General features: G+C 45.1%; 1 long non-coding RNA gene across 1 annotated transcript in view; it reads left to right on the forward strand.

The window, feature by feature from the left end:
• Positions 1-26,262, forward strand: part of LOC142814311 (uncharacterized) — a 262,754-nt gene that overhangs the window by 105,744 nt on the left and 130,748 nt on the right. The window lies entirely within an intron of this gene.

Here is a 26,262-nt window from a genome sequence, read left to right on the forward strand (position 1 = left end):
GACTAAAGAAACATAGAACGCTAGAAAGACTATGAGGTGACTCAAAAGAACTGAGTAGAGAAAACGAATCCAGATACATACTGCAGGCGTAAAATGGTGGCATTTGGGTTCCAGCCGTGGAGGTGGAGGTGGCATAAACTTTTACGCAGTGGTGGAGGTGGCATGAAAATTTCACCTTTACCCTTTTTTGTTTCCTGAGTTCCAGAGTACAAGGGCAAGCTTAGAGCATTTAGAGAGGGGGCACGGTGAAAATTCAGGATTTTTTTAAAGAAGTGCTGGGATCATGAGGAACGGCCTACTCATTTTGAAACCCCAACTTCTCGGCTCAATAATTTGAGTTTTGTTTAAGAACAACCTCCCCCCCCCCCCACAAAAAAAAGTTCATACGTGGAAAATGTGGAGGCCAGCGGTGATTGTCGGATTTGTCTTTCTATTAGTTTGGCTTACTAAAGCAATCGCCTCCGTTTCCCATCGGTGCCTTTGCTTAGAGCAATGGCATAGGATTTCGACTTCATGCCTTCTTTCTTTTGCGCCTCTCAGACTTTCCTGCCGTTGTGTGAATAAGCAATTGCTTTCCCCGGAACGGGGAGACAAAAGCTCGTCATTGCTTCACCATACGATGGCGGTCCACTGATCCATGGAGAGGTTCTCATATTGTAGACAGGAATGCGAGGCCGGTGATCCCCTTTTCCATCTGCTATTCACATTCTATTCTGGTTGCAAGGAAAATTAAATGAGAGGGCAACGAAGCGCGTCTCAATGGCCGCAGCCTCCTGTAGAGGCTTATGAAAATGAATTATTCATGCCATTGTGAGCTCGTCCTGGTGCACTCACGCGCTGTTAGCGCGGCCGCCTCTTAACGTGCCTTTCTGGCTCGACACTGATTCTTTGTTTCTTTATTTTCTCTTCATCAATGTGCAAGATCAAACGAATTGAAGATGTCAGAAGTCACGCTAGAGGAATAAAAAAAACAACGAGTATCTTGACTACGTAACTTTTCACAGATGCCTCCAATTGCTGCCTTTCCTTTAGGTTTCTTCCTTTAGCTCTTACGCTATACTTGCGAACAATAGGTGCGCACCATCTCCCTTGGAGACCACTTTGGAAACGTCCATTAATAACGTTCTTGTGCATGAGCTTCGCGTATTAGTGAGCGCGGATCTTCTTATTTGCGCTGAAAACAGCAAGCGTCTTTTTTTTTGTGGTCAAAGACCATCTCGTTACGCGAACATATGTATGCCTACGTTAAGGCCGGCACCGCATTGCAAATTAGACTGTGCAAGCTCGAAACGACAGCGCCATCTCTACTGCTGCACCTTTAAATTAAGCCGTAACAGGATCAACAAATTCTAAGAAGACTGCGGAGAGGAATATCTTTACAGAGGAATGGCCTATTTTTCCTAGTCGTCCGCTGACCATAGAATTTCAAAAGCCCACGCCCATTCTGGGGTCTTCACCAACCGCCGATGACACACATAAGAAAGATGACACAGCCATAACCATGCTTCGTTCTCTCATGGGTTACGTGCGAAAGACCTTATTACGCATGAGAACAGCGTCTGCTCGAAGCGCTCTCAAAGTACTGGACGCCTTAAGCACAGTATTTGAATCGCTCGAGTAGAAGTATGGCTAACGATCGCCATCAGTTCTGAGAAGTCAAGGAAGCATTCTTCATTCAGTGGAACGCCAGTGGACTAAAACCGCGTCTTTTCGGACTTTCGTCAGTTAGTACACGTCAACATGCTCCAATTCATCAGTATTTGCGAGCCCAACGCGTGTGCATGGCCTCCTTTGTCTCCCTTTTTCCATCTTTCAAACTCCCTGATTCCTATCCCCAGTGTAGGGTAGCATGCCGGTCGTTCCAGACTGATTAACATCCCTGCGTTTCCTTTCCCTCCTTTTCCTTCCTTAGAGTGTGTTTGATTGGGGGCAAGCGTGTGGCATTCCCTGCTTTATTTCTTTACTAAGCTCTGTTACCCACCAGCAAGAGCAGATTGTCACGCCCTCAGTGCTCGAACTGCAAAATTACACATGCTTGTGAAAAGAAAAAGAAAACAGAGTAAGAAAAAAAAAGCTCGCATAGTGAACTGAAGTGACCACTCGCGTGTCATCCATATACAGAAGAGATAGATATATAGTAATTTTTATAGGTGTTGCCGAATATTTTAGGCTTTTTTATCGCTTCGGCTGCTACTCCTGGTATCAGGTTGTGACTGTCGCGTATACAGTGATCACATATACACCTAAATAACACGTATAGGTCACAAATGCACTCATACACACGCAGTCGGACTGTTCAATATTTTCTGATATAAGGCCTAGGAAGATATCAACAAATACGTCCTGTGGGATTGTTCCCGTAACGACGGAGACATGGAGACTCTGAAGCCTGACATGTACCGAGAAAATAAGGAATAAGATATTCGGGAGCTCCTCCCTAATTAAAACATTGGGGCCAAGTGAAGCTTTGCGTGGGCGTGACTGACTTGCTTTTCCTTTCTTCTTTCTTTTGCATTGCGCAATGCTCCTTTCTATCAAATAAGCATATCGGGGGTATGACTTGCCTTAATTCCATAACGATTAAGTGGCACGCAGCATTGAACTTCTCTGTATATAGTAAACCATCTCGTGTTCTTTAACGTGCACAGGCACCGAACAGTAGTAAAGTTTCTACCACATTGCTTTCAGCAAAATTCAATCGCTGCTGCCGAAGTCGAAACCGCGACCTTTGGATCAGCATCTGGTCACCATAACCAGTGATACAACACGGCGATAGCGCGCTCCTTTTATCAGTTTTATCACAGGTAGCGGTCGTACGTGGAACGAGGCCTTCGGGCTGAATGGGCCCTGGCGTCTTTTAAGTTCTTCCCCGAGTTCGTTAGCCATTAGAACGGCTCAACGAAACGATTCTTGCGAAATCACTGACACGTGGCCCATGAATTAATTTCCTCCAAGAGAGAACTTTTTCCTCGAACATGCAATTCTTTTCCTGTTGGCTAGGAGATCGCTTTTAGTCCCCCAACCAGAAATATTTCAATGAGGCACCCACAGCGAGGATACTGCTTCTCGCTTGTTTTTCGTAACGCCTTGGTATGCTTCAGTATTGTTGATATTGGGTAACTATGCGCGCGTGGCCTTATATTCAGTGCCCTCTCTTCCACATCATGAGGACTGAAGTTTGCACTGCAGCCCCCGAAGAAACGTTTGATGATTTCTAATAAATACTTCACTGGTGTACACCACCTGAGTGTGAGGAGACATTTTTTGAGGACACCAGCATCACGGGTCTGTCAAAAGCTCGGCTGAAAAAAATGTATATAATACGAAGAGTGAGGCTTCATCCGAGATTGCATGTTGGTACAGCAGTTTGCTGTCGTATGAGATCTTCACTATAGCCAGTTACTGAGCTCGACGTCAGTACATGTGGCATGGTGTTTGCATAGAAAAGACATCCGAGGTCTGCTTAGATACAAGTAAACCCGTTGGCTGGACTACGTATCACTGCACACATAGTTCTTCAAACTTGCTCACCTAACAGCGCATAAAACAGTTCGTCAAACAGTGCAACAGTTTTTGACAGTGGAACTCTGGGCAACAGTCACATCATAAGACAGAGACCAGGATGGAAGTTTGTCCGTGAAAACGATAGAATACAACTCATGGTGGCCTCTGGCATTTCTCTGGGGCGTCGATGCTGCCGCATTCGCACTGATTTCAATAGCCAAGCGCTGGACGGGTGGCGTCCAGTGGCAGCAGTGCATATGGAGCACGCGATGCGATCATCGTACAGAAAAAAAGTAAACCGAATCCCCTATTGATTGCCCCGTGGCGATGACCTCGTCATCTTCATCTCGTGACTTATATGAAGAAACTGCTGAGTTCGACACCGAAGTTCCTTTAGAGCCAGACGCTGAACGGCAGCCTGAGACAACATTTATAGAAAATTGTATCGAACCAGTTGGTATGAATCCATCTTGGTAGGAAGCGCAGCGACTAATACACGGAACACACAACACAAGCACTTGTGTTGTATGTTCCGTGTATTAGTTGCTGCGCTTCCTACCAAGATATACTTATTGGTTCAGAAACAAAAACCTACAGAGAATATTTCTCCCCGCTTTTCATGCCTTTTATATGAAGCCTACCGGGCCAGGTTGGCAAGAGGAGGTGGAAAAGAAGGCTGTAGTTGTCTTCAACAAGATTTGTCGATCTATGCTGGAACAATCTCGGTGAGACATGTGGTCTGTCACCATCTAAATTCTTATAACAATTTCTATTATTATTATTACGATATGCTTGTAAACGTGCGTCATTTGATTTATGTCTCTGTTACCCGTTTTGGGGTATATAGAGGTGTTGTCATAGAAATAAATAAATAAATAAATAAATAAATACATTCTTGAATGAGAGGACACTTCTTTAAAGAGGTGCCTTGAGGTCCAAAGCCGAAATGACACTTCACATTGTTCGCATTACATCACTTGTATGGAGGGTGAGAAAATGGAGGTACATTGTTGTGTTTCTGTGTTATTTTCTCACTGTCCCAGCTTTAGACATTTACAGAAATGGAGCGACCTAATTCTAGTACAGAATAATATATGTACAATGTCGAATTCTTCAATAAAGTTGGTCGGGACCTACGAATTTGTATATACTACCAACAAAACAAACGTGTGGCTAATTCAGAACATGGTTAATGGGTGCTGGAACGCCTTTTAGAGCATGGCTAGAAAACGTTACCGATTGGTAGTCGTGGCTGTTGAAAACACGCGAGCCACACATTATAGCGCTGCACGCGGCGATGAACTTATAAACAAATCTCGAAGTCAGCTTAAAGCTGTTTACTTTTCTTCTAAAATTACCGCGCCAGGAGTACAAAGATGACAGCTATTGGTTGAGTAGAGCATCGTGAGCTTCAAAGTTACCTGGGCCGCCGTTGGATGCCGCCACATGCCTGTGCTTGCGATCACGTCGATAGTAAGCAGAATCGCGAGTTGGGCGAGTTGGTATAGATGTTCATCGTGGAATATTTTACAGCGCAACGGATTAGATACGGACAGAGAAGGGACACAGCGCTAAACTCTATTCAACGAAAATTTATTTGGAAAAGGAAAAGACATATATAGGAGACAATGAGTCATCAAAACTGCGCATGGGCACATGTGTTACAGCACAACACGCTTCTCATCTTGTCGAACAGGAAGTTATATTCTTCATCTTGAAGAATTTTCATTAAATCTAATAACAAGTGCATAAGTAATCCAGCTCCCTCTTCAAGATGAAGAATAGAGATATACATACAGCTGGCGTCGTCGCAAACAATACCAAATCTCAATCACATTAGTTCTACTAAACTGACGTGGAAGGATGATTCAATGTAAATTCAGAAGAAAGCTCTGATGCGTAGCAGATAGGCCCGATAAGCCGCAGGTTGTCTAGGCCTAAACCCCGCGATAAACGCAAACTATATCATTGCTCATTTGCTCATTATTTTGTGAGTGATTCTATTCACGCCCGAGTTCCTAATGTAGATCACCTATGCCTGAGCCCATTAAGTGTGAAAAGACCGAGAAACCTTTAGCGAAAAAATTGAGCTCATATCGCCTTAATGGCAGAACCTACTGCTACTGCTACAGCTTACTACTACTACTACTACTACTACTACTACTACTACTACTACTACTACTACTACTAATAATAATAATAATAATAATAATGATAATAATAATAATAATAATAATAATAATAATAATAATAATAATAATAATAATAATAATAATAATAATAATAATAATGGTATTAAGAACAAGAAGAAAAAGAAAAAAATAAGAGGAAGAATAAAGTCCAGTCAATTTGAGAACACTGGTCTTTTCTTTTTATACTACAGTTATATTCCTAAATATAACGATATATTTTGAGGTTACACGTGTTCTTAAGTCACGAAAGCACACCGATTCATCTTTTTTCCACAGAGTGTACGTTTATCTAATTATTTATTTATTTATTTGTTTATTCATTTGTTTATTTCTTTGATACACGAGGAAACAGAAGAAAAAGGAATAGAGTTAGCTGGCAACTGCCTCCTGAACGGCTACAACTCCTGCCTACTCTTTCGGGAAGAGATAGAGGAATTGAAGATAGGAAAGCAAAGAGGGAAGCAAAGAAAATATATGTCAAACACTGAGACAAGCATACTTAAACACACAAGAAAGTTTGTAAGCGGGTGACCAGGTCCATTTGGTACATAAAAATCAGAGGAGCTCGATGGGACTGGTGGCGTCGAGAAACACAATTTCTCGGAATGAGGTAATCATCTGTGGCCGCGTGTACTTCAATCCCAGGAATGGATATTCCTTAATAAGCAAAACCCGCTACGTAGCAAATGTGGGACCATGCACTAAAAGATACTAAAGTGTTTGGCAGGAGCTTAATGATTGTAGTGGGCACGTATAAAAACCAAAAGTGAAATGCACTAATGCGAAGTGCACCTAGACTAACAAAGTAACGAATCAAGGAGGGAAAGGCACAAGAAGAAGCTCTGGATGTTAACAAAAAAAGAAAGCGACAGCTCAGCGAGTGTTTACCGGCTGAGATATTAGGCCAACGTGGGAGCCTAGTCAAGAAGCTTTCTCGTTTGGGCAGAATTGAATTCAACTTCGCGCTGAGTCCGCGTGGGCCGCTATTGACGCGGCATACAACGGCTGCACGAAATCGCCTTATACTGCGGCTCTGGACGGGCGACGCGAGAAGGATCAGAAGCTTTATTCCCGATTTTTCTCGTTTTGCGCGGCGTCTCTGGCGTCTTCTGAGGACTAAGAAGAAGACAGAAAAAGCTAACAAGGCATTCGTGTTCATTTGTATCTCTTTTTTTCGTCGTCTTTTACTTACTCCTTCTGAGCCCGGCCACCATGAAATGCGTGCGGTGTACCACGGTGCGGTCATTACGAAGATCATGGGATTAGGGGATGCGGATTACAGAGCTATGGGCAGGGCTTGCCTGGGCGACCGAGAGGATAGCGTAAAGAAAATGAGAGCGAAGCAAGGGAGGCACTGGCGATTTGGTGGAAGCTCGCTGCCCGGAGTCTGTCCTTGCACGTGGCCGGCGGACGTGGGATCTCGTGGCTTGCGTGCAGAATGATGGGTGAGGAGCCTGGCCGAGCAGGGGGTCTTAGCTCGCATCACTGCCTGCGCTGCTGCGCCGTGATGGCTTACGCACGGACGGGACGCCACTCCGTTCCGCGGTGCTCACTCGCGTCAGCAATGTTCGGCCGTTTTACGGGAAACCTCCCGTGGGTTACTCCCGCTCGTGCACAGTGACTCGGCATGTCCTTCTTAAGGTGGTTTAAAAAAACGTGGTAGTTGAACATATTGTCGCGTGGCTATGCGAGAAAAGACAGGAACACCTCCAGGCAGCGAAACGGCGTTTTCAAACCGGCTGAACTAAGAGAACGTCATCTTCGTCTTCAAGTATCCACCACCACATTTTACGGGTTCCGGGAGATTTAACCGTCATCGTTGTCACCCGCACGTAGTTCACACACGTGAGTTTGTACAGTGAGGTAAACTTTGAAAGGACACACTCAAATGAGCACATTTTATAATTCGAGCCCACTAACTGCTTGTGCTTGTGGAAACATTTTTCTTGCACGGGCAATAGTCTGTGAATGGCAGCTAGTGCACTCAACCACTAGTAGTCTTAAGCAAATTTAAGCTACTACGATTTTACAAAAGAGTGAAATCTCGGCATGCCCTGCAAACAAATGTTCCCTACATTAGTCAAACCGCCTTTACATTCACTATTCACTACAGTGTGAATATATTTTCATTTTTTTTTTCACGCAAAGCTGCACATTCCGAGGAAAAACGAACGTGCGTAGAGTGGTTGTCTTTAGTGCCGTTATGCGCCGCGGAAATGAGTTCAGTGCACTACCCACCCATGTATACCGACCACTCGTCAACTAAATTTTGTCACGACACAGAGAACGGAGTGAAAAATACGCATTCCGCCCAAGAGGCCTGCCGTATATCGTCCTCGAAGCATCAAAAGCATGCTTCATGCCAGGTCAGTCGACGTATGTCACGATGCGAACACGCCTGTTGCTTGAATGTAGAGCTGTCAAAGCGCATAAGGTATACGTTCAGGAGGAATTTACTATGCCTATTTGTGCCATTAGTGAGAAATCTGTACTTCATGTACGTTTCATAAATATCTGGTGTCACTTTTGTGTCATCTTCGTGCAGTACAAAGACTCCATGATAACCTCAATGATAAACACCAGGATGGCCTCTTTCAATGTCGTTGGTCAATCATATGAACATTATGTGAATATGGTGATTACGTTGTGCAAGGTATGTAGAGTATATTGATTGATTAAAACAACTCTAGTGGGGTCCTGCAGGATAGGCCTCAGCACCCAGTGGGCGACACCCACGCCTGGAACAACATGCCACTGGCCGAGACCGAACGTGCGAACTCCGGATCCGAACGTTCGGCCCCTGCCAGAACCAAGCCTGTCTGCCGCTTCACGCGCCTGCTAGCAGGCCACCCATTAGCCTAAGCCGCCTCCTTTTTCCTGTTTTATTCTAAAACACACAACTTTCCTTGTGTCGCGTTTCTTCTTTTACAAAATCACCAGTCTGGGTGCTCCAGTAATCCTTACAAGGAAATACATGAACATGAGAAACATCTGCCTCGAGGTGCCTTTACATTAGGGGCCACATCTGTGACCAACAGCGTTACCACGTAGGAAACCCGGACGATGTTCGTTCGCTGCTACTTTCCCACCTTCCTTTTGCGGCTGTAAACGCTTCCCGTTCAACTGCTTTTACTGTCGTCAATGGCACTGTCAGGAGCACAACCGCTGCCAGCGTTTCTTGCTCTTGTACGTTGCGTGTAAGTGCTTGTATACCTGCGAACACAAAAATTGACCTTTTCCTTTCTTTTCAGCATCCTGTTCAAAACTTGAATTCCATTCCGAGCCCCGGAACTTGTTCGCTGATGGAGGAGTGGCTAAAATCTACGAACACAAAAACATACACCCGAAAAAAAAACGAAAAAAAAAACTTTCGGAGACTCTCGACCCTCGCTGAACAAACATTTGTTCAACGTCTGCGAGCAAACATTTGTCTGTTCAGGGTGTGCGACATTGAGATTATGTTTGCCACTGCGCAGTCGAAAAAAAAAAAAGCGGTGCGCAAGCTGCGCACTGCGCTGTCGCAACCGTCACCTATATTTCTGGCATCCCTCTGCACCATCTCCTACATCCCTGTTTCTTTCCCTCGCTCGCGCGTAACAGAACGGCCTTTCACAGTCCTTCACGTTCCTGTATCCTCTTTTGACTCCTCCACGCGTCTCGTTGCACGCCCTCGAAAATGGCGAAGAAACTTGGCGAATAATAGCGATAGCAAAAGTTCCTTCAAATGCAGCGTCCTCCCCGGCAGAGGACGAAGATTGATTTTGGCCCGCCGATATATTTGTGTTTGAACGCCATCTTTCAGACTCTTTCTTTCCTTCCTTCTTTCACTTGTTGAAGAAAAGATTTCAAACTTTTCTTTTCCATCGTAGGTGTTCCCGGAGCCACCGTGTTTCTGTATTCTTTTTTTCTGCTTCTTTTTGTTTATCATCGACTTAGGAGCATGCTTAGCATTTCTGTGATCAGCATTCGAGTCCAACTGCGCCGTTTGTAGCCATGCACGTGAATAGTGTAGAATAAGGCGATGAAAAGGACCACGCCATTCCGCCTTTGCGTTCGGTGTTTGCCGTATTCCCCATTCGATATCGCTGTGGGCGTGCTTCAATTAGAGTGCCTCGATGAGGGACCCTGGCTTCAATAACGCCTGCAAGTGTCCGCGCTGCTCGCGTTGTATGCATTTCAAAGGCGAAGATGCGTCGGTACCACCAGTGTCGGGTGGCTTCCCGCTCTTGAAAAGACGCTTCGAACGCACAACGGAGAGCCATTGATTCGAATCATTCAGCGCATAGGCACCCACGCTCACGCGCAGTAGCGTGGTGGTTTTTCCTATTCGTTTTCGGCATTGCCTTGTCGGTGTTCCAAGAAATGGCGCAGTATATGTTTCAACGCAGTTGTGTACAGTGGTCAGGATGCGAGGACTCTTCGACTTTTACCGAAGCAATGAGTTGTTGTTGTTGTTGTTGTGTTGATTGGAGTTTGAGTTGACGTTACTCAACCACAGGCACACAAGTACAGGTAGACGTGGGTAACTTTGAAAGAACAAAAGCTGTATTGCACAGAGTGATTAGTCTATTCACCCAGAATACAACAAATTTACATGACTAATCTATTTCATTACAAGCCCCGACAACACAAGACTGCTGTCGCGTGGCCGTGACGTTGACAAAGGCACAAGTCGGTGTGTTCAAGAATAAACTCTTTATTTGGGCGAACGAGTGCCTGGGAAACGAAAAGTCAGGCTGAAAGCAATAAACGCTGTGCAATGATGGTCAGAGCGTCGGCCGTCAGAAATCTGATTTGGGGTGAGGTGCGCTGGCCTTGATATATGCGTAGAGGCAGAGAGAGAGATAGTATGAGAAGGGTAGGAAGGTTAAGTAGACTTTAATATACTCTCGAATAAACTAGACCATTCGCATCCTGCTTGCAATCTCCACAGAATGAGCTCCAACAATCTCGAAGCTTTTAAAACGAGTTCTGCGCCGAGCACTGCAAACAGTCTTTGCGGATGAAACCCAATCACATAAAAAAAGCGCTAAACGTGCATGGCACTTTGAAGTGTGCCTCCACATTCTTATTTACTTCTCGTGATTGTTTCCCGTGCGCGTATATATAAAAAAACGTTTTGTTTTTATAGTTCACGCTCATCTATGTGAAGTCACCGGGGCCAGCAGTCGAGCTTAAAAACAAGAGGTCTTAGCTGCATAACTGCTATACAATGCAGGTTAGCGCACCTTGTCTTTTGCTCATATACTTTGTAACGTCCTTTCATTGTTCGGTGTCCCACCTGTCCCGTTAAATAGGGAGGCAATCGCCGGGCTAATTCCAAGAGCCGAAGTATCGGCCCCCCGAACCGCACCACGAAAGCGTGGACAATTTTGAAGTGGTCCTTTTTGTTGCGCCAGCGGACGCCGGTCGTGGCCCAAAGAACAAGTCAGAGCCGAGAGTTGATAAACAAACAAATTATATTCTCAATAATGGCAGATCGAAAACAATACGCAAAAATGCACACTCCACAATAGTTGCATACAATATGTCACCAATCAAACCAATCAATCAACGTGCTACACAACACAATCAGCCACACTTAATACAACGAACACGGACAACAATACGCACTACAATGCAGTCGCATGCATTGAACAACCAAGACACTTAAAGACTAAAGAGATAGAAAACCTATTCAGTCCAAAGTTCTTGGAACCAGAGTCTAGATGATACTCTTCCGAGAATCACTCACTCAAAGTCCAGCGTTGTTGTCGTTCCGCAGCCCTCTGAAGTTTCTCTTCCAGGAAACCTCGCCGGAGTTTCTCTTCCAGGAAAACTCCCGTCTTCAATAGGCCACTCTCCAAGCTTCAAACTTCTTCGCCGGAAATCCGTCGGCTTCACACACGCAGCTGTTGCCCGCGTCTTCGCTCGATAGCGGTAAACCCACGCTCTTGCCTGTAGCTCGAGCCGTCCCTACGGACCAAAAACTTCGCCGACTACACGGCGGAACTTCTACGCGCTCTGGCGCTCACTTCCGTCTCCTCCTGTTCTGTCACTACGGGCAGAACTTTCGCCGACTCCACGGCGGAATTCCTACGCGCTCCGGCGCTAACTTTCCGTCTTCTCCTGCTTTCTCGTCTCGGCCGCTCGATTAAATACCTTCCGCGCCACCTTCCAGAAATTTCTCGTCCTTTCGTCGGCGCGATACGCAGCGAAGGCTGGAGAGAGGCGAGACGGTTTGTCAGCCCTCCGCGTCGGGTGACTCAGCTCGGCGTAGCCACGCCTCCTTCGTTCTGGAAATTTCTAGCGCTTGCCCGGCCGCCGCTGTGGGGTGAGGAGGTTCGTCTGCGAAGCCGTGCTTCTGCGGGGAGAGCGCGCGCCCGGGAGCCTTGGATGTTTGCTTTTTTTTCTTTTTGCCTCGCGGCGTTTCTACCGCCCGTTGTCGCAAGGATTTGGCGGCGCGCTCTTTTTTTTAGCGCTCGTTCTGTGACACTGCCCCCCACTTTAAGAATATTATCTCATAATATTCAAAACCACACAAACGAGCGCGAAAAGTCACCACACACTCTCACAGACTGTTACACCATCAGTCGCTCATAACACTTCACATTCACAATAGATCACGCAATACAATCTTACATTGTAGTTCAATTCCACAACACATGAAATATAGCCACAGGTACATGCCTACAACACTTCATCACACATTCCAAACAATACAAACGTACAAAGTTCTGTAGATACAACAATTATACAACACTTTACATCACATCATCGCACAGAACACTGACTCGCTCGACATCCACTTGAGACACAGGATAACAAGAACATTAACACAACATATGTCACTCAGCCCTGCCAAACACATTCTGATTCCACCTCAGCACCTATCTTGAGTACTTCGAACAGCGCTTGCGCCCCTTTTTGCGGTGCTCGCTCGATCTCTTCTTGTGCTTCCACGTTCTTTTTCGGCGAGCCCTTTCCAACGACGATATCTGTGGCGTCGTCTCAGCCATCGTTGTCACTTCCGACACCGTTAACGCGTCATTACATTCGACGGGTCCTGTCTGTTTATTTACCCGCTTGATAATGCCTCTACATTTTGCCCGGCTGGCCAACTCGGTCTCCTTTACACTGTCGGTCGGTTGAGGTCGGGCCGACGTAAGTCCGGTTGCTCGGCCCGTGAACTTATTCGACACGATCGTCTTCTCCTTCGCTGTCTCTTGCGCCGCAGCTTCACCTTGTGCTCTAATGAGATCCGTCACGGGATGCTCCTCCCTTGTATCTCGCGGCCGCTGTGTTGGCGAGGGCTCTATCTTCGGGTCTTCTCCCAAACATTCGGGATCATTCGGCCCTCGCGCCCCATCGATGTTTCCGATGACAAGGTCGTAAAGGGGGGTCGTCATGCATAAAGCAGTAACCTTCCCGCTGAAGTACGGGGTTTCAATCTCGATTTCTGCTTCGGGAAGCATCCGAACTGTACGGTCAATTAAGCAAACCGGTTTCGTTCTGCCTGTCAACTCACTTTCCCGTACCAAATTTCTCCGCACGATAACAGTGGAGCTGCCGGTATCTCTTAACACCGTAACTTTTTTGCCCGCAACTTTTCCAGGCCGCGCTGGCATTCCTTTCGTAACACCGGTTGGCTGTTTTGACATTACAGCACCGACAATAGGAATTTTCTTCCCATTTTTCAATTCTACGAATCCGTCGGTGACGGCATTATTATCGAATTTCGGTGCTGCTTGCACACAGGATACCTGGTGAGTTTGACTCGCTCCGTTTCGACATGCATCTGCTTTGTGCCCAGTCTGACCACACTTAAAACATTTTACTACCGTAGGGCTCGTAAAGATCGTTCGACAGTTTTTCGCGCGATGACCCACTCGGTTACACAGAAAACATCGCGGAGTGTTCTCTGGTGCACGCTTCTTTTCTTCGGGAGCCAATTTCTTCGAATCATCGGAACACTCCTTCTTGACCTTGGCCAAATTAGTTCCACCTTGCGCTTCCAAGAATTGATCAGCCAATTCAAGCATGTCTTCAAGTGAGTCAGCCTTCCTCTCTTTTAAGTACAGTGACAGGCTTGGGTGGCAACTAGTAAGAAATTGTTCTCTAATTAGGAGCTCTCTAAGCTCATCGTACCCCTGTGCTGTCCCTAAAAGTTCAATCCATCTGTCGAAATAATGGCAAAGTCGGGCGGCATACTGCGTAGCCGTCTCACCATCAGCTGGCTTTCCTGTCCTAAATCTGTCCCGGAAACCTTCCACAGTGAATCTAAATCACTTCAACAAAGCAGCTTTCACCTTTGCATAGTTGGCTGCATCGGTCGGCGTCAGCCTACCGTACACACTGAGCGCTTCACCACTCAAGCAAGTACTCAAAGCAGTTGCCCATTGATGTTCCGGCCAATTCTGGCTCTTCGCAATCGTCCCAAATCGGTGAAGGTACGCGTCAAGGTCGTCCTTCCTTTCATCAAACGCTACGAGCAGCTTGCTTGGGTTCAAGCGGAAGCCGTGATCTTCCCGTTCGCTGCTTTCAACTCTAGCTTGGACGGGTGTTTCGCTTCGCTGTTGCAAACGGAGCCGCTCGAGTTCCATCTCGTGCTGCCGTTGCCGTTCCCTTTCAGCCATCTCCGCTTCTCTTTCTTCTCTCGCCCTTTCGGCTGCCAACTTCTCTCTCTCCAACTCCAACTTCAATTGCTGCTCTCTTTCTTCCTTCAGCTGTCGCTCTTTTGCCTCTCTTTCTTCTCTCGCCCTTTCAGCGGCCAGCCTTTCTCTCTCCAACTCAGCTGCCTTTTCTTCCTTGACCCTCTCTGCCGCCAACCTCTCTCTCTCCACCTCAGCTTCTTTTTCCGCTTTGGCTCTTTCGACCGCCAACCTCTCTTTTTCCAGCTCGGCTGCTTTTTCTTCTTTTTCCCTCTGGGTGACCCACTTCCGTAGTTCGGCGCCAGAAAGACCCATCTTCTCACCCAGAGCAACTAACTTTTCGAGATCCATGGTGTCTCGCAACTCTCAAATAAAACCTTGCCACGTGCAAAAAGTATCTGCCTAAATCAGTCTATCGGAACACTCCTCTACACTCGTGAACGAGAACACTGAACAACACACAAAATAGTTCCGATAGCACTATCAACAACTCTAGGCTCTTTCTCACTACTTTGGACACACTGTGCACCAAAAGGTCCTGTTTCGCGGACGCCAGATTAATTGTCCCACCTGTCCCGTTAAATAGGGAGGCAATCGCCGGGCTAATTCCAAGAGCCGAAGTATCGGCCCCCCGAACCGCACCACGAAAGCGTGGGCAATTTTGAAGTGGTCCTTTTTGGTGCGCCAGCGGACGCCGGTCGTGGCCCAAAGAACAAGTCAGAGCCGAGAGTTGATAAACAAACAAATTATATTCTCAATAATGGCAGATCGAAAACAATACGCAAAAATGCACACTCCACAATAGTTGCATACAATATGTCACCAATCAAACCAATCAATCAACGTGCTACACAACACAATCAGCCACACTTAATACAACGGACACGGACAACAATACGCACTACAATGCAGTCGCATGCATTGAACAACCAAGACACTTAAAGACTAAAGAGATAGAAAACCTATTCAGTCCAAAGTTCTTGGAACCAGAGTCTAGATGATACTCTTCCGAGAATCACTCACTCAAAGTCCAGCGTTGTTGTCGTTCCGCAGCCCTCTGAAGTTTCTCTTCCAGGAAACCTCGCCGGAGTTTCTCTTCCAGGAAAACTCCCGTCTTCAATAGGCCACTCTCCAAGCTTCAAACTTCTTCGCCGGAAATCCGTCGGCTTCACACACGCAGCTGTTGCCCGCGTCTTCGCTCGATAGCGGTAAACCCACGCTCTTGCCTGTAGCTCGAGCCGTCCCTACGGACCAAAAACTTCGCCGACTACACGGCGGAACTCCTACGCGCTCTGGCGCTCACTTCCGTCTCCTCCTGTTCTGTCACTACGGGCAGAACCTTCGCCGACTCCACGGCGGAATTCCTACGCGCTCCGGCGCTAACTTTCCGTCTTCTCCTGCTTTCTCGTCTCGGCCGCTCGATTAAATACCTTCCGCGCCACCTTCCAGAAATTTCTCGTCCTTTCGTCGGCGCGATACGCAGCGAAGGCTGGAGAGAGGCGAGACGGTTTGTCAGCCCTCCGCGTCGGGTGACTCAGCTCGGCGTAGCCACGCCTCCTTCGTTCTGGAAATTTCTAGCGCTTGCCCGGCCGCCGCTGTGGGGTGAGGAGGTTCGTCTGCGAAGCCGTGCTTCTGCGGGGGAGCGCGCGCCCGGGAGCCTTGGATGTTTGCTTTTTTTTTCTTTTTACCTCGCGGCGTCTCTACCGCCCGTTGTCGCAAGGATTTGGCGGCGCGCTCTTTTTTTTTAGCGCTCGTTCTGTGACATTCGGGTGTGCTTCGCTTTGCATGCATCTTGGACCAAAGAAGAAACAAGTGAAAAAAAAACAACACGTTTTAGTTTACCAATGATAAGCTGTATATAGAACGTTCGATTGCGTATTACTACAGTCGTTTAATGCGCGCCTCACGTTCAAATACGCGGACGTGGTTTTCCCTCGCCTTCGCTACCCTTCTCCCAGGTGATGCATTTTCGCCACCAGTCCTTTCTTAAATGCACGTTAACAAATAATTACACTCAGTACTCGAGCCTATCAAGATCTCGTGCTTCTCGGTTACGTGCTGTTATCGCCGCTTGGGCAGTCATATACACAAAAATTGAAATGAAATTAGATTATCGTGCACGACAGTCATGTGAGACGAGAAAGAACGGATGATAGGCTGCACGGCAGAGCAGAGCACGAGACTATTCTCATCCGATATTTTGCCTATATTGACGGGTCGATAGTACGTACACTATCGTGGACATCACGGTCCGCATCACGAAGTGAGCAAAAAAGAAGCGAGAGAGCATGAGAGAACAACGCACTCGCTTGTTGTATTTCGACAGGGCTGTTGAGGGACCCTTTATGAGGCGGCAGTAAATAGGGCGCGAGTGAGAGAGTACGTAAAGGGGAGGAGAAGGGAAACATCTAGCAAAGAACACCAAGAACCAGAAACGCGGCCTCGCTGCATTGACTTCGCTCTCAGTGTCAAAGCTTCTGTTCGCGCCCAGCCATTTCTCAGTGGGTGTAAAGAACGGGGCATGTCCTTTCTCGCAAATCTCCGTCTACCTCTGAACGGATGTCAGTTGAAACCGATGCGCTGAGTGCGAAAACTAGTAAATCGCATTGTATCAAATATACATCAGAGCGCTCGAAGCATTGGCAGCAGTACCCTGTGTAGTACATACCCAATTGTACACAATCCAACCTTCAGTTGGCGAAACCGAAGGCTTGCTATACTGTACAGTGTTGGTAATAGCTGATACGGTTGAGATATCGATTGCCTTTACTTGAAAAATCTGGTACCTTTCTATGCACACGCCGATGTGACCACTTCCACTGCACTGCACTGAATTGGCAGGATACAATGTAAGGCGACGCTTGAGAACCCTTTACGACACTTACCTAGCCAGGTAGACGTAAAGTGGTCCGACGAGAGAATATTGACTCGTTGCGTTTTGTTCGATACCTTTTGCACCTTCCGTTCTTCGCGTTTAGTTCTTATTTTGCATTATTCAGGAATGCGTAAAAATATACTCGCTAGCCTCTGTATACTGTTGAGGTTTCTAGAGTCCAATGCGCTCTTCGATCGCTTTGTTCCTATACTTAGGATGTTCGTTACCCAGATTCTTTCTTTGTTATTTCGTTTCTTAAATAAATTGTGGGAGCTGGAGAAAAAAATATTCATACTGTGACGAAGTGGCTATGAGAATTGAATTCAGCATAAGACTGCGTGCTTGCAATTACTTTTCCCCTGGAACGCGTTGCTTCTGAGAGTAGCAGCATTGTTGATTTTTCGCCGTATTTTATTCGGGTACCAATGGAGCTTTTAGAGAACGCCTATTTAAGTGGCCATTTGTATGGTCAGGCTGTGTGTTCTACTGCATCTGCGTCCTTCGTCAGCTCTACCTAATGCAAATTACACCCACATTTGCATGGAAAGGTACCGAATTTTTCAAGAAAAAGGCAATCGATATCTCAACCGTCTCAGCTATTTCCAACACTGTACTGTACATCCAGCCTTCGCTTTCACCATTCGAAGGTTCGAGTATGTACGATTGGACATGTACTACACAGAGTACGGCTGCCGATGCTTAGAGCATTTTGATGCATAAAAGCACAAATTTTGACGCTGCTGTCTCCCCAATTTTTTTTATCCTACTTGGATCTCTCCGCCACTTCGCAGAACAACCGGCTAGTACTGAGCTGTTCGCAAGCTAGTACGGTACATGCAAGTTTTAATAAGCAAGCCATTTTCTTTGAGTGTTTTAATTTCTCATTCAAATCGAAGGCAGACTCAACTCCGCTGTGCGTGAACGGCTACGACCTTTAATTTACGCAGTTAGCTTTCTATAGTCGACGTAATTAACAGCGAATTTTCGTTTTCATCAATTTGTCTTGGCAATGAACAATACCCTGCAAACCATTTACGTCTCTAACGGTGTATTTTCGGTAAACCGTCCACATCGCAGACTCATTTTTTGCCAAGATTATCACAAAGGGTGTAATTCCACGTCAACCCACTCTTAGAGCACTCCTTTTTGCGCAGTAGAGGTGCATTATCACAAAAAACTCCTTGGGGTGTTTTCTTGACTGTTACACCTATCATATATATATATATATATATATATATATATATAATACAGCACCAATAATATCATTTGCCAATAGATGCAATCAAACCACATTGCAACTTTGCGGAGAAAAGATCGACGTTTCGGCGTTTCTTTTTATTTCACGTTTCATTCACCTACATGTACCATGCTGTATACCACAGTATGCATTATTCCCAAAATTTCTCACATGTTCAATGACTTAATTCATGGGTTGACTTTGTGTTATACTTACAGAAAGAATGTTTTGCTGCCGCTCGTGTCTATTCATCACCAATTCACACTGAAACAACAGTAAAAGGAATTACGTTGCGCTTAAACATATATGAAACGATTACACACTGCTTTTGACAGCACATCATGCGCAATTTCTTATTTGAAGTGTCATCAAGCTTTTATAATCAGAGCACGTGATTTATCTACAATGGGACAATGAGATGCACGTATTTCTTCACACTGAAGTACACCGCATCAATCAACAAGTCGCTGATTTAATGAGTTATATTTATACCTACGATGATGGATCAGCTGAAAGTAACAGTGTGTAGCGAAGGTATTACCATGGAACTAGGCCTGCTTACAGTGAACTTATTGAGCTCACTCTGCTGTAGCTGCTGTACACGCCTGGCACACTGCAGCACAAGTGAGGCACACACCAGCTAAGCACAAGTGCACTTGTTCAATGGGACACTTCATTAAGCTAGCACTTACTGTTCTTTTTTTCTTGAGACTAACGATTGCGGGTCGCACAGTGTACGCATGAACAATGAGAGACAGCAGTAGTGCACTTTACCTGTGCCACAAGAAGGAGGAAGAGCAGTTGGCTAATTGTGGCACTGTAATTGACAGCCCTTACGGTTGGGTTACAACACACAGATATGAAATAAAAGCAAGCTTCACTGCTACTTAGTTGGTAAAAAAAGGAGTGACTTTGCCAGGTTCTTATCAGCGATTGCTCATTCACAGAATGTTACTTAAAAAAAGCTCATAGCATATAAGGTTCGTTGCTAGGATTTCTATATGAATGGTGGGGGGGGGGGGGGAGGGATAGGAGGAGGAAAGAATGCGTCAATATGTACATTTTCACCTGTAGTTGCATAGGTACGGATCCTAAAAAGGAGCTTTATTTTGAAATGGGCCAAATTCTGAACCGAAAGTAGCACAAATAAGCTCTATTGGCTCACACATACCCTCTACTTTTCTCTAAAGTAGTAATAAAAACATTATTATAATTTGTATCCTATCATTATCGTTCTGAAAAAAAGTTATAGTATCTATGTTCCAATACAGCCTTATTTGAGATAGTTTCGGCTCTTGATATGACCTATTGTAAAAAAAGCTCATCAAATAAACAAAAGAAGGGGTGGCAATGCGTAGAATAACACCCTCTCCCATCCTTCACCAACTTTATATATATATATATATATATATATATATATATATATATATCTGACGCTACGATGACTGGGAGACGTGGCCTGGCTCATACCCCATGTTTATTCCATTCTGTACTTCTTCCTCATCTACTTCTACCAACCATCGCTTTATACGTCACACGTTCCCCCTCCCCCCAAAAAATGCATGAATTACGAACAAGAAAAAGTAAACAAGGAGAGGTTAAAAAGCCACAAATGTCAAAATTCACAATTGGTTCTATGCTCCAGGGGAGTTCCGTACACTTTTAAAGACTTCAGGAGAGAGTGCAGTAGTCCGGTTAACACAGGCGTTCGGGTGGACGAGGCTGGCTGTGGCGTTCTGGAAAAGATAACCACGTCTTGCACAAATGCACTGACCATGACACGGCTTCAGCACCTGCGAAGAACGAACGAGGTTGGACGTCGTTGTCGCCTTTGAAGGTCAGACGTCGTATGCACCGAATTTTCTGTCGTGGGTGCTGTATTTTGTGCCGTGGCTGAGACAGAAGCATTGCTTCCAGCTGGCGTTTGCCAGAACCGAAGTTGATGGTACGATGACTGTGTTCCTGCATTTTGCAAATGGTAGCGTTCAGTCTGTTTCGTGGTTTTGTGTGGGGGCATCTCCGTCGGTAGTATTGTACATGATGCCTTGATATCAGGTACAGAAGACTTCCTTGCCGTTTTCTTCTATGAATACAGCTCAGATGTTGACTTGGTCTTTCCTTTAGTTGGTGCCGTTCCTGGCGACCATCCTTAAGCCACAAATATGCTTGTGATCTTGTTTTAGTTCGTCGTAGTGCTTGACGTAACTGCCGTACTTTGCGAAGTTCTTTGAGTTCTTGATGGCACTGCTGATGTTGCGGAATCTGTCGGGGTGGTACTGCTTTAGTAACACGAGCCTGCTTTTCTTTGATAGTTGGTGTGACCAATAAATAGTTGGTAGTCGTTGGGCTGTCGTAATTCTCAAAAGAAAATGAAGGTGGTGCACTAGGATCGACAGAAAAGTCTTTGGAGGCTTCTTCTGCACTGTTCACTACGAAGGGCTTTTGAGCTTGGCAGCGTACGATGTTCGATTTGTCTGAGCCTTCTGCTTTGTTTCGACTGTCTGGAGTGAATGCACCGCACGGTGATGAATGAACCCGTCCGGAAGGAGCATGGCTTGACAGGGTATTTTCGTGCAGCGTCAGGTCGTCTACCGTGGTCGCAGCGTCCTTATGAGGCAAATGGTAAGCGATAGTAGCGCTTGAGGAGCCGGGTGATGGAAAACCACGTGGTGGACTGCGTATGTGAGGAGAAGAATTAAGAGCATCAGGTCGGTGAGCAACGCCTCGCGTCATATGCTGGAGCGAGGACTTTCGAAATGCTGACTTTCGTGTAGAAGGGAGGCGCGCTTGATGGTTAGGTGTTTCCCAAAACATGCATGGTCTTCTGAAAGTAAACTCATGTGCCACTTCGTCTTGAGGCAGTTGTCGATGCGCGCTGGGCTTTAGAATGGTTGAGGACTGCTTGGGAAATTGACGATAGTGTGCTGTTGTCTCTAGATTGTTGGCAATGAGTAGGTCTTGGTCATATTCGTTAAAACGGGTAATAATCTGCTCTTTGATTTTTTGCTATGACTCGTCGTTCTCGAATATGTGAATTAGATAAAATTTAAATGCCTCACCGGTGACGTAGTCGCTGAAGTTCGTAACCATCTCCCGTTCCGACCAAGATGCAGCGGTAGCGTGGAACTCGAACAGGTCAAACCAGTCCTGTACAGGTCCATCGTCCGCTGCTCCGGTGTACTTGGGGATGGGAAAGTCGGTCGATGACTCTGTCATGGTGCTGGTCTCTGTGTGCGGCTAGGAGATGATTCCGTAGTCGATGTATGGTCAGGGCGTCTTGTGTAGAACTGCGTCGATGATGAGACACTGATGAAGTGGCTGGGTGGTCTTCATCCTGTCGACTTGTGTGACGCTACGATGACTGGGAGACGTGGCCTGGCTCATACCCCATGTTTATTCCATTCTGTACTTCTTCCTCATCTACTTGTACCAACCATCGCTTTATACGTCATATATATATATACATATATATATATATATATACGTGATATACACGTAATAAACTTTGAATCTATATTGTCGACACAACGCTGCAACAACACCTCACTCGGGAAACAAATGTCGATGATTTCGAAGGCTACGCATTTGCCACCTGCACACGTCTACTGCAGCTAAAAAAAACGGGGCTGTAAAGTTCTGCTAGCAAATAAGCATGTTGTCAAGCACAAAAAGTTACACTTTGTATTAGTTGTTTGTCATAGCTTATAAATTATGTCATAAAACGGTGATACAATAAATTTCAGTTCTACTTTCGGGCATAAAGGTTTTAGGGCAACTGCGCATCACCATCGTCAACAGGCAGCCTTCGAATCTGGTGGTGACATGTCGTGTGCGTGTTTGCTGCAGGCTGACGATGGCGGATTGTTTTACGGTTCACTTGCTTTGTGCAGAACGTGTACTTCTGTGGCTTCCACAATTATGTAGTTGGCACGAACCAAATATATAGTACAGCAGTGAGTACTGTTAGGGTGAACACGCGAGTGCAGCGCCAGTGTGCGGGCGCGCACTGAAGCGTAGCAACACACGCACACTTGGGAGCGGCTTTACATCATCGTTTACATGCGCGCCATTCCGCAGTAGCTATGCACCGGCCTAGCTTGTCTGTAGTACAGCAAAAGCGGTACGCTCGTGTGCGCCTGCTCCACTTGGATTCGATGCGCTGCCACGCCGGCTGCACTGGTGCTCTGCGCATCGGCAAGTACGGAACAATGACTTCGGTGCGGCGCAGTGCGTCTCCTTTGTAAACGGGTTTCGTTGAAGTTTGGGCATGCCGCATGCTGACTTCTTCCGATCAAGCATTCAACGAAGTGTACGCTTGGAGCTACACGGAGAATGCTTTTGGATTTGGTCCTATTGCTGGAAAGGTAAGCTTGTCTGTTTAAGCGTCTTGCATGTGCATTTTTCGTCATTATAAATGTAAACCAACTGATCTAACTTATAAGCCCTCTACACATATCCTCCTGTTATTAGCCTCTTCGGCACTCCCTTCGGTATTTTTTTTAATTATTAGATATTTATAGTCGAGCAATTTAGAGCTTATTGAACAACATCTGTTTAACTTCTCTGTGACACACTGTCGGTTGCATGGCTATTTCCAGGAATTCAAAAAATTAACTGCCAGAGAGCTGCTTACGCATGCATTCGAAGCAGAATAAAATTCACATGTCATAGATTTTTCAGAAACGTGAGCCTCCCTCGTGGTCTCGTAAGAGAAGTAATCGTTTCTATTAGATATAGGCAACCTGCGAACGACAGATTATGTAATTATCCAGTATACCAAATTTATGTTACTTGAACTTCAGCTTACAGGTGAGGTTCCACAAATACACTCTGAAGTGTTTCCAGCAGCAATTGTCATTGTATAAGAGCTGTTTACCAACTCACATGGGGGCTTGCTCGATGTTTTACTTTTGTTTTATTTAATTGATTTAACATCTCCGACGTGTATATGTCTACAAAAGGATTCTTCAAAGTAAACGATAAATAATTTTGCTATTCTGTCAGAATTGATTTATAATTTTTGTGTCGCCAATTGTAGTGGCGTGTTGGTTAAAATGTTGTATCTAAGTGACAGGTCTTAGTATAAAGACTGAAACTTGAACATCTCAGTATATCTTAAACTTTTTCCTAGGTGCACGTTAGGATGAGAGAAGCATTTTTCGCCACTACGTACGTTTGTTAAGGTTACCGATGAACCATGGCGTAAAGTCGGAGATGGCACTTACATTCGTACACTAAAATGCACAGATGCTTGTAAACGTGACAGTGAACAGTGGTAAAGCTGAAGTGGGAAACTAGAGATTTCAAATATAGGATACACCAGAATGAGGTTTAGATTGTTTCCTATATTTTTATCCCGTTTAATGCTATCAATGTCTTACATGCAGAATGTTGAAAGTGAACCACACTACGTCGTTTTCGATGGACCGGATGCTGATAATGCAGCGCACTCTTCATCACATCTTGGAAGCAGTTGTTTCGGGCTCACGTCCTCACTCAGAGGGTCGCAGCAATGGTGGACGCTACTGGAAGGGTGCACTAAACATCTTGCGTATTTGTTGAACATTCCTCTGATGCGAAAGCTTTCATCTCAAGCTATATGACTGGCTAATTTATTGTTCCAAAACTAGCATCAGTTTGCCATAAGGCAGTGCGTGTAGAAAAGCGTATACCCTCATGTTAACAGAATTGTTTGATGAAGTGGGGACAACCTACTTGGCTGAAACCTAAAAAATTGCTTCACTAATAGTATGTCATGAATGCAGCAGAAAGTTGTCTGTTTATTAAGCCTTCTAATTACCACAAAATATATTCAAAGTGCCTCTTCTCAGGCACGTTTAAACCCTGCTCTTTTCACAATCCTAAGCCAGCTGCATGTGATATAATTGTTAACATGTGCAGCTGTGGCATTGGTTTCTATTCACAGTCAATGTATACTGTCCGTAGCCCAATAGTACATGCTATTTTTTTATTGATATTTACGTGCTCAGGGGGGCAACAGCTGCACCAGTTATGTCAATTTCATACAATATCTTGCTCTTGTACAAAGCGACTATAATACACGACACACTTCAATATTTTTTCAGTACTATTCAATTTAGCAAGAATTATAAAAGGTAGCAATCAGCGGTAGTTTTTGCGTCCTCATTCAACTCAATACAGATGCGCAAGCCTTAACCTCAACATATAGTTCACTATACTCTAAACCAACGACAAAAAAAGTAGAGCAGTTTTGAAAGAATTTTCGGGCCTTGTTAAAATATGTTCATAACGCTTTTTAAGGCACTTTTGCCATAGTACACGTTTGCTCTGCGAAAAAGCGGCCTATGATATAGAAATGGCTACTAGTTTTCGCTGTCACAGGGAAACTGTGAGAAAATATTTTTTTATTACTGAGTTATGCATCAAGAGACCATATATTAACGAGCACTGGTATGAATTCTGGCATCCAGAAATTACCGGCAGTCTTTCAGAGTGATGTGTGAGGTTTCTGTGGCCTTAAGAAACAGTTTTTTTGCCACTCTATTTTTTTCTTTTTGCCGCTCCCATAAGCTCCTGCTTTATGAATCTTCCAAATTTATGGGTTGCCTGTCAAACAGTTCGACAAACTTGGCCAATGGTATTGTGAGGTTTAACATTGTTTGCGCTGTGGGACAGCTGCATAGACTGCTTTTATAAAAAAGCGGTGCTAACATGTATTTTGAATGAATTAGGCGATGTTAAATAATTTCTACATATATCTTTTTTTTTCCTGAAAGTCAGTCTCTTATATTATACTACTGCAAATTGCCATTTCAAGCAAGAAAATGCCACGTTTATTTTTCTGAAACCTGCTTCGAATTTGCATTTTCGTGCACGAAAAGCAAGATATGTTGCTCTAAAATGTTGCTCCAGATCCTGTGGCTGTTGCACCCCTGCTATTTATAACTGGTTACTACTTCACGATCGTTTTTGTGTGTCCATTTTATGTTATTTGAAATCTCATTTTTTGAGGGTGACATATTATTGATTGTGTGATGCGGCTATCATTTTACAGCTGAAACGTGGGAGGCCAAGCTCGTCCTCGAGGACCTGGAAGACCAGCGACAACTAGTCGCCAGAGCCAAGAAGGCAGTCGAAGCCAGAGGGTTCCTGAACTATGGAATCCTCCCACCTTAGGGTGATACCGGCCCTCGCCCAGAACACTTTCTAAATAAACGTTTATTTCCCTCTCTCTCTACATCAACTACTGTGTACGGTTTAATTGTGGTGACACTGATAAGCCACTGTAATTGTGCTCATTGCTTTCACGCCTGTATAATTGTTTCTCCAGTATTCTGTCTGAACACACATAGAATATTGTGATATGAAAATGCCACTTTAAGACCATCTAATCAATTTATTCATTAAAATGCGCCTAGCCTTGCATATTATATTGTATATAATGCCGTATTGAAGCATGTCAAAACCAGTTCATCATTTCAGAGTGCAAATAAAGGCTGTTTTGTTGTACTTTGGTACACGTGTCTTGGTCGTTAGTACACCGTGCCATGACATTCACGTCTGATTTTATGTCTTCTTTGGCAGCAAATGGTACTCCACTCTGAACACTCAAAAATGTCTTTCAATAGGCTAAACTTTGTCTCTGAAGCCTGTACGAACTCCTTGTTTAATAAAAAAAGCTTGATTTCATTTTGAACTACGGAATAACTGTGTTGACGTCGTGTTATATGTGACAACTGATTCTGAGTAATGCCTTCGTATTCAGCTGCAAATATGTGAGAGCCATATACGCCGTGCTTCATATACATCATAAAAGTACTGCTAAGACCGGGACTGTGCAAC

Source organism: Rhipicephalus microplus, chromosome 4 (genome assembly GCF_043290135.1).
Source record: "Rhipicephalus microplus isolate Deutch F79 chromosome 4, USDA_Rmic, whole genome shotgun sequence".
NCBI lineage: Eukaryota > Metazoa > Arthropoda > Arachnida > Ixodida > Ixodidae > Rhipicephalus > Rhipicephalus microplus.